Here is a 16,619-nt window from a genome sequence, read left to right on the forward strand (position 1 = left end):
TTCAGATGAAGCAGCCATTCTCGCGGCCTGGGTTCAAGACTGGTACTTGGGAACATGAAAATGTGCTCCTAAAATACGTAAATAATCTTCTGGTTACCTTGAATCAGAAGTGTATCTTTAATCTCGTTGCTTTAACATCTTTTCCACATGGGTCAAACATTCAATTTCTTTTTACTGATGCACATAATCATAAAACACTTAAGTAAACGTGAAGCATTTATTGTTTGTCTTCAAATAGTCACTCCAGTTTTAGTAAATTGTATTGTTAATTTCTGTGGCAATGTAAGTAGCTAAATACTAATTCATTGGAAATCTTGGTAAATGCCAATTATTTCAATAAAGACTGTTAGGAGTAACTTCACTTTTTTCGATGGAACTACTCAATGTTGTACTTCTTAGTGAATTTTATTTATGAAATTTGAAGACTACAAGACTGGGAGACAAAATTTGCTATTATCTGTGTAAGGTAAGCTTATACACTGATTTGAGGAATTCTTTATTTAGAAAACTGTGAAAACTAGCAGTGTGTGTTTTGTAGCCACAGTGAGATACTCGCTAGGAATAAGGAAGTTGGGAAAATAAAATACCCCTCTGAGAATTAAACCAAGAAATCAACACATAAAAGGGGCAGGAGCAGATATATGCAACCACTGAAAAGAGATAGAGTACCTGTCTCCTCGGTCCAGAAAATTTGGCTGTAACCTGATTAAATATGGGACCTATTTCTCAACCTGTGGTCAGCTATAAAAATCACAGAGGCAAGAATTGACAGCATTCGCCTAAACACCATCTAGGGAGGAGAGAGCCTTCACAGGAAACTTTCATTTAATGGACGAAGCAAACTTATTTATAAGCAGATGGGAATAATCCAGTTGAGAAGACATTTAAAATATTTTAGATACTTAGAGAAGTGATAATCTGTAGCATAGGTTTCCTGAGAAGGCAGGAGTTATTGAGACTCAAAACCCATGGGGAGAAACTGACCTTGGATAAGAAGAAAGACATCCCTTCTATTGTAACATGAGAGAAGGAGGCCAGGATGAGTATAGACACAGGTAGGTTTGGAGATCTGGTATTAGAAGGCTGGGGACTTCCCATGTGAAGACTTCTATTTTCTCTGAGAAGTAAGAGGTGAGATCATCTACTGAGTGTGTGTGTTGGGAGGGGTGGGGGGCAGATGGTAGAAAGGAGTAGGAATTGCAGGTTTGATTTGTTTTCATGTTTAATAAAGATTAGTCTAGCAGCAGCATACCATTCTGTTCAGCTAGCTTTTGACTGGCACTCAATTTGATTCAAGAAATCTGATATGGGAGTATTTTTATATCTATATAAATAAAGGTAAATGTGCTCTTATGACATCACAGAACAAAATTACTATTCGCACACTCTTGAAAACAAATCATGTGCTAATTTGTATCTATTATGATTTATATATTTATTTCATTTCATAATACAATTGTAGCAGTTAGTAATACAACTGGGATAAGAACTCAGGTCCCGCTTTACGTTTCAGCTGTATTGTAGAAAATGTTTTCCACTATGATATCTATTTTTGTTTGTTTTTCTTTTTTATCTGTGTTATCCACAAGAACAAAGAAAAACAGTCTATGTCTTTTTAATTGGATTTTAAATAGGTAGTGGTTTGCTCCCCACGTGGACTCAGTGAACCTTAAAGCTGGTGCGTTCAGTAGGGTTAGGTTTGACTGGAACTGACAGAAAGCCCTAACTGCAGTGGCTTAAGCAGGATAAATGTTTATTTCTCTCTTGTTTTAAAGTCCATGCAGGCAGTTCAGGGCTAATATGGTGCTCCATATGCAGAGAGCCCGGCTCTTTTTCTCTGGTTCCTTCATAATGTGATGTTTCAACTTCATTGTCCAAAACATCTGTGTTCCAGGCAGGAAGATGGAGGAATGTGAGAGAAGACTGACAAAAAACATGTCCCAGCCTTCTCTTCAGGAACGTTCTCAAGCTGCCACAGGGCAGTTCCACTTACATCTCACTGGCCAGAACTTAGTTAAATGGCAACACTAGCTCAAAGGCATCTGGGAAGTATTTATTCCAGGCGGTCCAACGCTCAGCTAAAAATTCTGTTAGTCTGGAAGAAGAGGAGAACAGATATATTAGAGAATGACCAGTCGTCTGCCACAGTTGTTGAGTATGTTTCTCCTTGCTGGATAACAGCAGCATAGGATCTATGCCAGCACTAAGCCCTGAAATCTAGAGAATTTGTTTAAAAAAAAAAACCTGTAGGGAATAGTTCTGCTTTCTGCTTGTCACATGCTGCTAGCACCTTTGCTCATCTCTCCTGGTTGAATCTTCTTATCTGTTACAAAGTCTATCCCCTTGTTTCACTGTTTTGGTTTGATAAAACCTTTCTTCACAAATTTGTGGCATTTTCTGAACTAGGAATATCAGCGATCTGTTCCAAGCTCCAGACAATGGGAAAGTTAATCTGCATCTGTTTTTCTTCATGTATGCCAAGAGGCTCAGAAATGGGTTTGTAATATATAAAAAACCAAGTAGTAATTATTATCACATCATTCAGAGGGGCTTAGGCATAGAATCCACTCTCTGTTAGCTAAAAGCAGAGCATGATCTGATCAACTCACTAACCGAAGAAAGTGTATTAGTCATAAATTTAACTGCAGTTGAATTGAGCCTTCACATATTCTTAATAGAATCTGACTTTGCATTTTGAATGTATTATGCAAAATAACTGGATGAGAGTGTTTGTAAAAGTAGCTTATTTTTTTTTTAATTTTTTTTTTTTAAGATTTTATTTTTTCCTTTTTCTCCCCAAAGCCCCCCAGTACATAGTTGTGTATTCTTCATTGTGGGTTCTTCTAGTTGTGGCACGTGGGACGCTGCCTCAGCGTGGTCTGATGAGCAGTGCCATGCCCGCGCCCAGGATTCGACCCAACGAAACACTGGGCCGCCTGCAGCGGAGCGCGCGAACTTAACCACTCGGCCACGGGACCAGCCCCAAAAGTAGCTTGTTTTAAAATAGAAAGGCAAAAGGGATAAAAGGCACATGTGTACAGTGACAGATGGCAACTAGACCTTGGGTGGTGAACGCAAAGTAGTCTACACAGAAGCCAAAATATAATGATGTACACCTGAAATTTATATAATCAAAAAATAAATAAGTAAATAAAATAGGAAAAGTTACAAAGTTTTTCATATGAAAAATTAATTCAGCGCTAGTGATTTAGGCCTTCAGTATACTCAGAATTAAAGCAGAATTTTCCAGCATAAAATATTTTCAGAAAAAAATTGAAGCAGAGATTTAAAGCATTTTATTATTGCTATATTGCTAAGGCTTGTCCCTTCTTAGATTGGTTTTAATTTTTTCTTTTTTTTCTTCCCTTTTCCCTCAAGATTTTCCAGCAATTCCTATAATAGTAGAAGCTGTAGGAAGGTTACTTATCACCTCATGAATGAAGACTTGGAAGCAGTTTTGCTCTGGTTCTTGTTGCCCTCCCTGGCATCAGCAGTTAGAGGGCAACGTGAAGAAATCTGAGATGGAAACACACAGCCATTCAAGGGCTTCTTGAGATGCTTTTAGGCTGGCCTGAAGCATTTTTATTTGAGCTAATATGTCCTATGCTCACAATACAGAATATGATACTCTGTGTTGACGCTGTTAGCATGGCACACTAAGCCATTAAAATGTTGCCATTAAAATAAAAATTAAGCCTGAACTATATAACTGGTTGGTCTTGAACTGCTCTAAGGAGTAAAGACAAACACAAATAATTCACTTCCCTTTAGAGCATCATACTTTAAAAAGGGCACAGTATTCTTTAAATTATTTAATTCAAAATGATAATGTAGGGGCTGGCCTGGTGGTGTAGTGGTTAAGTTCATGTGCTCTGCTTCAGCAGCCCGGGGTTTGAAGGTTTGGATCCTGGGTGCGGGCCTAGCACCACTCATCAAGCCACACGGTGGTGGCATCCCACATAAAATAGAGGAAGATCAGCAACAGATGTTAGCTCAGGGCCACTCTTCCTCACAACAAAACTATATATATATATATATATACACACACACACACATATATAAAAACGATATATATATGTATCTATATATGTAAATAATGTAACATTCTCATAAAAAAAAATCAAATTGGTATAAAGTCAAAAGTTAAAGTAGCCCCTTCCCCATTACTGTTACTCTGAATTTTAATAGGTATTTCCAAAATGCCTTCAGAAAGATTTGTACTAATTTGCATTCCAGTATTCTTTAAACATAGTTATAAACAAAGGTACTTAATAATTTATTTGCTCAGAGCCTTTCCATATGTATTAGTTATTAATCTAATTTATTTTTACAGGCTTCCTATGAGATCAAGATATTAATCTCCCAATTTTAGAAGTCAAAAAATGAAAATAAAAAGACTTTATGTTGTTCAAAAGTTGCTCCATTGTGTACTAGGAATTGAACTTAAACTTTCTACCTCGCAGTAACATTATCTAGCCACTGACCTATACTCTCAGGCTAATTGGGAAAGAAAAAAGTAAAACTTACAGAAAATTATTAGAAAAGGTCTGAATATTGAGAACCTAGTAGCATCAAATACCACTATTTTGGTCCCCAGGTTTTTTCTCTGGCTTAGAGTAAAAGTCACATTTATGATCAATTTGGTATCCTTTCTATATATGTGTCAATTGGGACTCGTTAGCCAATAGTTATGGATACTAATAAAGGTATCCACGAAAAAAAGGCATAGTGCACTGGAAACAATGCAGTTCCCATATTTTAGTTCTGGGAAATGCTTTATCTTGAGTTTTACATCTCATCACAAAATCCCTCTGGCACCTGGACTGCCACTGTGTCTAGTTGTATATTATTACTTGAGAGACAAAAAAGTACCTCCAGCATAGAGCAGTTCTGGCTCAGGGAGGCTCAGTCCTAAACTCAGCTGTGACAGGCACACTACCAGGTATCCAGAAACTAGATGTGGCTTATAAGATACAGATTAAAATTACAGCTCTGCTCTACCATAAAAATCTGATGGCCAAAACTGTGACATTAGGAGAGACAAGGACACCTTTGAGTAAGAAAAATGGATGTCCTTTCTGGGTTGGATTAAATAATAACCCTGTTCTAGTAACAGCTTTAGAACCAAGTTGTCAGATTCCCATTAAATTTAATTCTCTAGGCCTAAACCTACAGCACTGGAATCATATTTATTCAATTGATGTTCACAGTTTTCTGCAAGGTTGTCTCTGGATGAGAAGTGAAAATGTTAGGTATACATCTGAGAGACTAAAAACAAATCTGGTTATTTGGGGAATAACCAGGTAACAAATTCAAATTCAAATTCACTTTGAAACTGAAAGTTTGAGTCATATAAGCACAACCTCTATGTCTATGAATATGTAAGAAGCAAGAAAGAGACTGAATATAGAGGCTGAGCTTTCATACCAATTTTGTTTAGCCCATGAAATTTCATCTCTCATTAAGAGCTCTGCATTCTCTCATTTTGATGCCTCTCAATCTCTATTATTGAATCCTAATGGTTTCTGATGGTTTCTGCAGGATTGGATTGGGCTGCATTCAAGATATCTAATGCAGGTTTGGCTTTTCTTTGTTTAATTTGTGCATTTGGATGAGAAGTAGCTTTCCTGGTAGAACTGGGAATAGAATCAGAATAGACTGACGTGTGAATGAGCAGATGGGAACCTGACCTTGTCCGGATGAGCTGGAAAAAAATCAGTAGCCTAATATCTATCCTCCATCTCTATTTTCAGCTTTAACCCTGTCCTGTATGGCTTTGGAGAGAGACAGAGGAAGTCTGGAACTTCAGCTCTGTCAATTTATGAAGGGAACTTGGGCAAGTTACTCACCCTGAGTACCAGTTTATTCATCTGAAAGATGAGGATGAGATGATTGTTTTGGGAATTACAGATTACATTTGTATACCAGGCATACAACAGGCATTCAATAAATAGTAACTATAGAACTAGTCAGAAAATAGTAAACATTACCAAGCTGCTAGCTGAGACATGAGACATTTTTACCAGCAGTCCCTCCTATTAAACTCTTTCAAGTGGTCTGGAACCATAGAAACATAGCAGAACTAGTCTAAAGTTCACAAGGAGAGGAAGGTGGAAAGTTCATTCATCGATTCAACAAATATAAGCAAAAATCATGCAAAGATGTCAGTCTTTAAGGTGAGTCATGTACACACATCACCATATTGTTCAGAAGAACAAGATATGTGCCACAAGATAAACTGAGTTAAAATGTTATGGAAGTTTGAGAAAGAAAATATTTCTTTCAGCTGAATTATGAGAAAATATTATACAGAAAGGTAAGTTTAAGCAGGGTGTTAATGGGTAAATAGGCAGAGTGTGTTTATGATATAGTGACTAATTCAATTTGACTAAAGCATGGACTGAATGAAAGGGTAAAGCGTGAGATCAGGTAAAAAAGGTAGATTTGGACCACACCATAGAGGCGTCAGAAGGCCAGGCCAAGGAATTTGAGATTTTTCAGCAAAGGGATAATGATTGATGTGATAATACCTTTACTAAGAGACAGTTCATCTGGAAGCCTTGTGAAAGAAAGAGTAGAGGGAAGAAATGCCAAATCCAGTTAGGAGACTGCACGGTGGTATAGTGAAAGATTGCGATGTGCTGATTTATGGTAAGAAAAATGGAATTGGAGGGGAGTGGATTCAAGAGTTGGAGGAACTAGAGGGTACGAAGATTAGCAAATATGCCATTAATGAGTAAAGAAAGGAGGATAATGTGGTATAGGGATTTCTAACTTCTTATTTTTATCATCATAAAAATTTATGTTCTGTCTGATTCTGCCTTTATTTTCATTAGAATAATAGACTGTTTTTAGCTTTATGTTAATTAAGTGCTTAATAAATGTGGGATGTTTGACAACCAGTTTTATCATCTGCCAATATTATTTCACTAAGAATTAAAATAGAGGCCGGCCCGGTGGCGTAGCAGTTAAGTGCACACATTCTGCTTCAGCAGCCCAAGGTTCACCTGTTCAGATCCCGGGTGTGGATGTGGCACCGCTTGGCACTCCATGCTGTGGTAGGCGTCCCACATATAAAGTAGAGGAAGATGGGCATGGATGTTAGCTCAGGCTGGCCTTCCTCAGCAAAAAGACGAGGATTGGCAGCAGTTAGCTCAGGGCTAATCTTCCTCAAAAAAAAAAAAATTAAAACTTAACCCTGTGTTTGACTTCTCTGTTTTATTATTCCTAAGAGTACTGGACTTCTCTTATTCCTAGAAGATGGTTCTCAATCCTGGCGGCTCATTAGAATCCCCTGGAGAACGTTTAAAAATATTCTAATATCTGGGCTGCAGTACTGGCCAATTGAATCAGAATCTCTGAGCATTGGAGTTGGGCATCAGTATTTTCAGTCTCCCCAGTGATTCCAATGTGCACCTCCAGTTGAGAACTACTGATCTTGATCAAGATATACTGTAGTCTCTAAATAAGCACACTTGCTTACATTGCTCTCTATCCATTCATTGTAAAACGCACTGAGCACACTCCTGGTGGTTCTCTCCTGAGTCTCAACTGAAGTTCCCCAGAATTCCTTGAGGTTCAGCGTTCATTGCTGGTCTTCCCCACCCCACAGCACTCCATCTTGGGAAAGTGAACAATCCCATTTCCTACTGGAAGTACAGATATGAGAAAAATCAGCCTGAAGATAAAGTAGACACCACCAATAGCAGAGAGCAAAGACAGAAAGAACATGGGTTCTTGGTGAATTAAACTATTTATTATATCAGTCAATCCAGAAGCCTAATCTACCGCTGGACTTCATGTTATATGAACCAAGAAATTTCACTTATCATTCAAACCACTTTGAATTGTGGTTTCTGTTACAACCAAAAGCATATCATGTTATCAGTCCTTTATGCTCTTGAAATGTTTTTAGATCTTATCTGTTGATATCAGACTTCAGAAATGACAAAGTGCAAACCTGAAATATGACATCTTTTATAGGGCACCCAGCAAATATTCTTGTCTTCGTGACATAAACACTTGGTCGAAAGTGCTGCACAGCTGTGAAAACCTGGGCTTTGAAACTTGACACATTTTCCAGCTATATCCTGACCATTTGTGTTCTTTTCTTTCTAGCAGCATAAACTACATTACATGAAATTTCCTTACAGTGTTATTTCAATGACTTTTCAAAGATGGAAATAATTCCAAATTCTAGGCTCTGAATATGCCCTTGAAATTTAATCACACGTATAATATTACCAAAAATTACTATCACCTATTAAACTTTATGTGTTGGAAATATATTGAAAATCCATTTCTCCAAAAGATGCTTCTTAAGATACAGAAGAGTGTGAAAAAAGAGCAAAAATAAGAATCCACATTTATATTTGCTTATATATAAATCAGGAAACTCTGAAAGGAAGACATTACGAACAGTGGTTAATTACAAGGAGAGTGAGGGGACTGGGCAGATGAGGATATTCAGGGAAGACATATTGCTGTATACTTTTGCATACTTTCTGGTCTTTGAAATAATGTGATTATATTACCTATACACAATTTTAATTAAAATGTTACTTTAATAAAAATAAATTTAAAACTTCTAAAGTATACTTTTTACCAGAAGTACCCCCAAATTAACTGATTGTTCTACCATCAAGAACCCACCAACATGAGAAACCCCACCACCTCCACTCAATGCCGTATTAGACTTTTAGTTAAAACGATACTAAATGAGAAATTTAAAAGCCTTTCTGTGGAATGCTCTTCTTAGTGATCTAATTCTATTAGGACATCCAAAACAGTAAGCAAGCTCACAAATGACCTGAAACCACATAGAGGAAACACTGAATGTCCAGGATGGGGTAAAGTAATCAGAGTAAAGAGAGGGGAGACACAGTTAAAGATGAAGAACGGAAGGAGGGTGAGTTGGCATTCCAGGCCAGAATGTCTGAAGAATAAGCACAACTCACAAATCTTACAGCTAACAACTAGCTGTCTTACAAATGGCACATGAGTAATGACTAGTTACAGCTCCTTAAAGGTTGTTTGCATCGTTGTCCTCCAACTTGCCCCAGCTGCCATTTCAAACCAAATCTTGTTCTTTACTTTCCCATCTCTAGGCATAGACAGTGGAGCCCTATCTTAATAATAATAATACTGCCAGCGAACATTTATTGATTGTTTATTATACTCATCTCCTACCAAGTATATATTTCAGGCTCAAGGTAAATATTTCAGAGGCACTCATAGACCCAACCAGATTCATCAGAAAATCAGCACGCAGATCACTAATAAACCTAATTTTAAAAAATGTATCCCTTGAATAGTTCAGCAACACTTTATAATGGTATAAAGCTCCTAAAAATAACTATGACAACTATGTTAAAACATATAAGAATATGTAACATATAAGATTAAATCTAAAAAAGCAGTATGTGAAATGGTATGTAAGTAAATTCATTACAATTACGTAAAAATGTGCATGTGGATGAGGCTCAATATACAAATTTTAAGACAGTTGTATTAGAAGAATGCAATTACAGATGGGTGTTTTTTCCTTTTCTCAAAATTTCTTTCAATGCATTGTTACCCCATGCATTATTTTAACCTATATAAGTCAGCATACAGATTCAGCTGCATAACAAAATCCAACATATTGGCAAATTAAACAAGATTGCAGTTTATTTCTCTCTCATATTACGGTCCAAATATAAGCCGTGTAGAGCTGTTGCAGTGGTTCTAAATTATGTGTCTACCCAAAAGTTTCATTACTAAGCATGGAGCAGGGTTGCTGAGAGTCAGCCAGCAGTTTTTGGCCTCACTACTCCTTACTTCTCCTAAGGGCATGGAAACCAGTTTGCGGTTGTTTATGCTTTTAAACCAATAATAACTGCAAGCTCTCCATCCATCCTTATCTAGTAACTAGTTACTTAAATCAGTGATGCTCTACCTCAAACCAAGCACATACTACTGATCTTGTCACCAGATTGTTTTGTATTTCCCAGATCCTCATATGACTATCTCCTTCTTATCATTCAGGTCTCTGCTCAAATATTCCCTCCTCAGATAAGCCATTCCTGAACTCCACTATCCAGAGCAGCCTCTGATCCTGTCACTTTCTCTTACCCTGTTTTATTTTTTTCATAGTCTGTCATCTGAAATTACTTACTAGCATTTATGATTTGCCTTCCCCCGATAGAATTTAAGTTCCATGAAAGCAGAGACCTTGTTCATCTCTGTATCCTCAGCACGTGGTATACAGGACCCAGTACAGTGCCTGGACACACAGGAAGAAGACAAAAAATGTTAAATAAATGAATGACCAACCCTGCAGTAACTCTAGTGTTGAAAGGGCACAGCAAGGAAATAATAAAAGATACTTGATAATTACCAGATATAGGCCTCTGATGTTTTCTCATTGACCATAGAAATAACTGGGGGGTGGAGCCACGGGGAGATGTTTTGCAAGCTAGTGGGAAAATATCTGATTTTTATCTAAACTCATTTAATCTTGGAGGGGTGATTCAAGGTGCAGGCATATACTTCTCAACAGGAATGGTATACCAATCAGCTCCAGTAAACCCCTTCAACCAGACTCCCGGCTAGCTCATCCTCCTATAACCTTCAGGGTTCAAGGTCATGACTCACAGTGTTAACAGAAATAATTTTAACTGGGACCATAATAATGAATGTCAAAAAGAATTGTAAGTGAATTATTATTTCTCTTCCTTCCAGTCTGAGGCATGTACAATACCTGCTGAAGTCAAGGGTACATCCCAGAGTGAATCTGTGGGTGAGGAGAATAAAAGCACTGCCATCCAAAAGGGAGATTTTGTTCTAAATTCCATCTGCTGGCTTTCCAACCAAATTTAGCATTATGTGAATATTCAATAATGGCTCTTGAGGCATGCCTTACAGATAAGCCAGTAACAAATTCTTTAAATATGCATAGGAGGTAATTCTAGCAGATGCAAAGCTAAATGAACACAAATGTGAAGAGAGATTCTCCCTGCTAAATTATCAGTAATCATACCTTAGATACTACCCTTCCTGCTAAGGTGTGAGGGGATGTTGAGGGCTTGTAGAGAGTGTCTGGCATGTTAATATTGCTAATGGATTCTTGAGCTGAAAGCATATAACATAATTCACTACATATTATATGACTTCCTGGCATGGCACATAGGAGGCCACTTGAAAGTCAAATTATTCATATGTTATTGCCTCTGAAGCCACACAAAACTTTAGCTTTCATATAATCATTGATTTAAGAAATCTTGTCTTGAGAAAATAATTTTTGAACAAGCTTAAGAACTAAAACAACCACCAGTTTTCAAAACAGAAGTCACTATCTTCCTTGTAAACCAGACCTTCCTCTTGGGTTCCACGTTAGTTAATGGCAACACAATCCCCCCCAGGCACTGGGTGGTATCTACTGTTTTTCCCACATTCCAAATGTCCACAGAGAAGCTCCCAAGTGCCCTCCTCATCTCCTCTCAACTAGGTAACAGTAGCTCCCTAACTTTTCCCTCTACCAAGAGCATAAAATTTGAATTCCTTTTCAATGGCATTCCAGGTGCATCGCAATTTGGATTCATTTCACTTTCCAGGATTACCTCTCACTACAAACCTCCCAAGCACACCACATCCCTAAATAAGTTAAAACTATTCGTGTCTGTGTCATTGTCCATATGGCTCCCTGAGTCTGAAATACTGAAATACTATCCCCTTCCTTCTTTTCCTTCTTCCTATTCATCGTCTAGTGCTCACCTCGATTACCACTTCCTGAGTCAACTTTATCCCAATACCGTCAGTGAGAACTCCTTCCACCTTGCTCCTATGACGTTTTGCTTGTTTTTAATAAATTTTAAAATAATTTTATTGTTAAATTATTATTAAGGCTTTACTATGTGTCAGACGCTTTGCTAAGCTAGCATTAACTCATTTAATCATCACCATTATTACTCCATCTTATGAAGGCCTCTACCTGGTTAACTCATTTAAAGCCATGCAGTTAGGAAGTGGAGAATTGAAATCCAGATCCTCTGACACCAGAGACAATGCTCTTTCTGAGCATTCTGCCTGATACTTTAATTAGTATTCATAACTCTCTCTTTCCATTGACACTCTAAGCTCCTTGAGATGTGGGGTTCTGTCTTGGCAGCTCTGTATCCCCGCAGTGTCTAGCGCTGTGTTTTGTGCATAACAGCTGCTCACATTCTTTAATGAATAAACAGAAAAGAGGAAGTGGAAGTTTGACAACTCTAATAGAATCCACTCCTTTCTTTCCTACCGTCCACCTCCCCAGCTCATTAGTACAGATTACAAAAACTGCATGTAATCCCTAAGGCAGAAGCTGCACCTATCACAGAGCTCTGAGAACTGAACCATCCTGAGAAGTGGTCACATTAGCTGAACTGTCCTTAGAAGTGAAGCGGTGGAAGTACCATATGATGAGCAGCCTAACTCAGGCTCAACACTTGACAGTCAACTAGAAATATGACAGCAGTTCAAGCTAATTTCCACACAAGTGGCGACAGTTTTGCCTAAGCTGCAAGCATCCCAGCCCTCCAAACATTACTACCATAATATTTATTGAGCAATAACAATTGCTGGATGCAATTCAGAATGTTGAATTGGATGTCATCTTTGCCCAGGAGGCTGGTAATTTAAATTCTACAGACCTACAGAAACATAAGGCCATCGCGATGGCCTTCTTTCCTCCATCTCCCACCCATACATGTATTCCATAGGCAACGCAGCAATATTCCTCCAGTGAGTCAAAGCACCCCTGAATACTGAATTAGGCACTCAGCAAAGATGCATTAACTTACTCAGGCTGAGACGACAGCATTTTGTGTGCTAGACTATGGACTTGCCGTGTAGACCTGGTGTCCCATACAAGTTAGTACAGCTTCTAAATGTGATTAATGCACTAACTAACATAGTTTATGATGTGAGATCAAAGATGTAGCCAAGGTTGGCCCTATAACAAAATGGTAAAAGAGCTGGAAATATAAATCTCACTTCTCCTAATAGCATCACCTTTCGCTCTCTGGTATGTGACCCCTTTATTCCACCAGGCTCCATCCCATTTCTAATTTCAACTAATCTCTCCTAAACCTTTAACTGGCAATGGGCCAATTAATGCATTACATTTTAAAGTTAATTTTAATTTTGATCAAAGTAATAATGCACATCATTTAAAAAGTAAAACATGACAAAAAACAGTCCCCTAGCCCACTCTCTCCCAATCCCGTTTCCTGTTTCCTTGTGGTGACCACTTTCAATTCTTTCAGCTGTTTCTTTTGGTGCTTACATTCATTTTATAAGTAATGTACTTATACTATTATTTCTGGGGCTTTGAATTTTAAACATTCTTTATTTACGTCCTTCTATGGAAGATAGAATCTATTTACTTCCACCTATGGAATTACCTCTCTTCACACATCCCCACACACACCCCCAAAAATATACACACATTTCCCCTTCTTCATCTTCCCAACATAACTATAGCGTACTTTTAAATCAAATCCATAATTGAAGTTTACATAATTATGACTCTATTAATATTGCTTACAGCTCAGTCATGCAGTATATTTTATCTCTTGTACAACTTTTTACTTCCTGAGTTTATACTTTCCCTTATTTTTCTGGTTGCTTGATTTTTTTATATACCTATCATTAACTCATTCTCAAACTCTCCATTCGAACTGAAAATTCCTCTCAGTGTAGTCAAACTCCTTTTGTAATCTGTCAGTTTAATTTGCTTCTCGAAGACTTCCCTATGGACTCCTCGTCCTTCCATTACAATCTGGACTAATTGTTTTCTAGGCTGCTGGATACATGCCGTTGTGGTGCTTCCCTTTGCCTCCCGCCTGTGTCAGATCCTTCATCTTTTTTATGTCATGCCTTCCTCTTTCTTATTTACTTATTCATTTTCATGAAGCATATCCTTCCATATTTTTTTGAAAAAGGGTGGAGGGGCAGTAATTCTGTTGAGACATCACATATTTGAAAACATATTTACCCTCATGTTTAGATATAGAATTTTTGTTTAATAAGCATTTTCTCTCAGAATTTTTACAACGTTTCTCCATTGTTTTCTATTTTTCAATATTTAATAGAGAAGCTCAGGGCCAGTGTAGTCAGTGGCAGAACGAGGCATCAAGATTACATCTTCCTAATTCCAAGCCCGGGAATATTCTTTCCCTCTAATGCCCAGCCTCTATTTACTAACTTGAGAGGGATAAAATGGAACTACCTCCAGCAAGCCCTGCAATTAAATAAAGGACTCATTTATAGATCTAAAGCTTGAGTCAAAGGAGTGAAGTTATAATGGTAAAATAACCAATGATATGTAGTTAACTTGAGAGACAGGACCCCTTAAATCAGAGAGCATAGCTTCTGTTTCTTCCCAATGTTTCAAGATGGCAGCATGACCTAAAGTTTCTTGAGACCAGAAATTGAGTATTGAGAGACTGTCCTCCAAGGTGTCTCACACTTCTGCATGCTGACCACCTTTGTTCCTGAACTATCTTTTCTAGGATGTATGTGCAGTGAACAGCCACAGGAGATAAAGATAACGTCTTGCTCTAGAGCACAGAGCAGGTGTGCTTTCAGTCCTGGGAGATAGAGATAATATCTCCTTCCGGAGGAAAAGGCAGACTTGTTTACCGCCCATTGTAAACAATGTGGGCTCCCTAAACTCAAGGTTCCTCATCTATAACACTCCTCATTGCATGTACAGGTATGACCTGATCCTCTTCACATTGCCCAGCAGGAGTTGAGGCTCAGGGAACTGGCACGAACACGGATACAGTGATCCCCCTTATCCATGGTTTCACTTCCCACAGTTTTCGTTACCTGCTGTCAACCACAGTCCAAAAATATTAAATGGAAAATTCTAGAAATAAACGATTCATGTTTATTTTTAATTGTGTGCCATTCTGAGTAGTGTGATTAAATCTTGAGCTGTACAGCTCCATTGAATCATCCTTTTGTTCAGCATATTCATTCTGTATATGCTACCCACTTGCAAGTCACTTGGTAGCCATCTCAGTTACCAGATCAACTCTTGCGATATTGTAATGCTTGTGTTCAAGCAACCCTTGTTTTACTTAATAATGGCCCGGAAGTGGTAGAGTAGTGATGCTGGAAATTCAAATATGCCAAGAGAAGCTGTCAAGTGCTTCCTTTAAGTGAAAAGGTGAAAGTTCTTGGCTTAATAGGGAAAGGAAAAAAATGTATGCTGAGGTTGCTAAGATCTAAGGTAAATTTTATTATAGTATATTATTATAATTGTTCTATTTTACCATTAGGTATTAATGTTAATCTTTGTGCCTAATTTATAATTTAAACTTTCTCATAGGCATGTACGTATAGGAAAAAACGTAGAATATATAGAGTTCGGTACTATCATCTGCAGTTTCAGGCATCCACTAGGGGTCTTGGAACATATCCTCTGTGGATAAGGGGAGACTACTATACTCTGGCTACTGCTATTACTGTCAGTAATAAACTGCCCCTCGTTTCTGACCCAGGAGTATCATGCCTTCTGCCAGCACCCATGAAACTGTGGCAGGCTAACTTGTTGGCTTGCAAATAGTATAAAATTTCAGATCCTATCAGTTCTTGAAAGAGATATATCCAAAATATATAGAAGAAACATTCTGGAGTATATTTGGATTAAGAGTTTCCTACTAAAAATTTTTTTGGGCTTGGAAATACAATATTCAAACTCAATCAACCCAATCAGTCTAGGAGTCTAGACATTAAATATGCTTGAAATGTGGCGTCAGCAAGTTAAATATTTTTGCAATGCACCTAAAGTGCCTATGTGTTTCTTATTACTATTCAATATTTCTATGATCAAGCATTCTCTATTTTCGCAAAGCTCTTCACAAAATAGTTATCCTTTAAGATATGACCCTTTGGGAGGTAGCAGGAAGAAGGATCCCTTTTTTTTTTTCTTTTTTGAGGAAGATTAGCCCTGAGCTAACATCTGCTGCCAATCCTCCTCTTTTTGCTGAGGAAGTCTGGCCCTGAGCTAAAGTGTGTGCCCATCTTCCTCTACTTTATATGTGGGACGCCTGCCACAGCATGGTTTGCCAAGCGGTGCCATGTCCGCACCCAGGATCTGAACCTGGGAACCCCGGGCTACTGAAGAAGAACACATGAATATAACTGCTGTGCAACAGGGGCGGCCCCCAGGAAGAAGGATCCTTTACAATTAACTAAAGCCTTCAAAGGCTATTTCAATTATTCCTGTAGATTCAAAACACAATAAAATCTCTCAAATGTCTTGGAAATCCTTAACTTGAGCTAAACTATAATACCAAGAAACACATGCCCGTGATTCATTTCTGCTTTCGGCATCGTCGGCAACACCATTAAATGCATTAAAGGCTGTGAACTTTGACCTTGTAAAGTGCTCTACGTTCAGTATCACTGCAAGTTAACCTTCGTCATCATGTCACACTTTGAATACCCAGAAGAAAACGCCTTCTTGCTGTCGTGCAACATGTAGTTCTGATCCAAAGAAAAAGAACAGTTCAGAGCCCAGCTTATATGACAGTAAGTCTTCAGAACACTGTGACTCCAAAAAGTTCATTTCTCGTGCTCTCACCTCCAAA

This window comes from Equus przewalskii, chromosome 4, assembly GCF_037783145.1.
Source record: "Equus przewalskii isolate Varuska chromosome 4, EquPr2, whole genome shotgun sequence".
In the NCBI taxonomy this organism is placed as follows: Eukaryota; Metazoa; Chordata; class Mammalia; order Perissodactyla; family Equidae; genus Equus; species Equus przewalskii.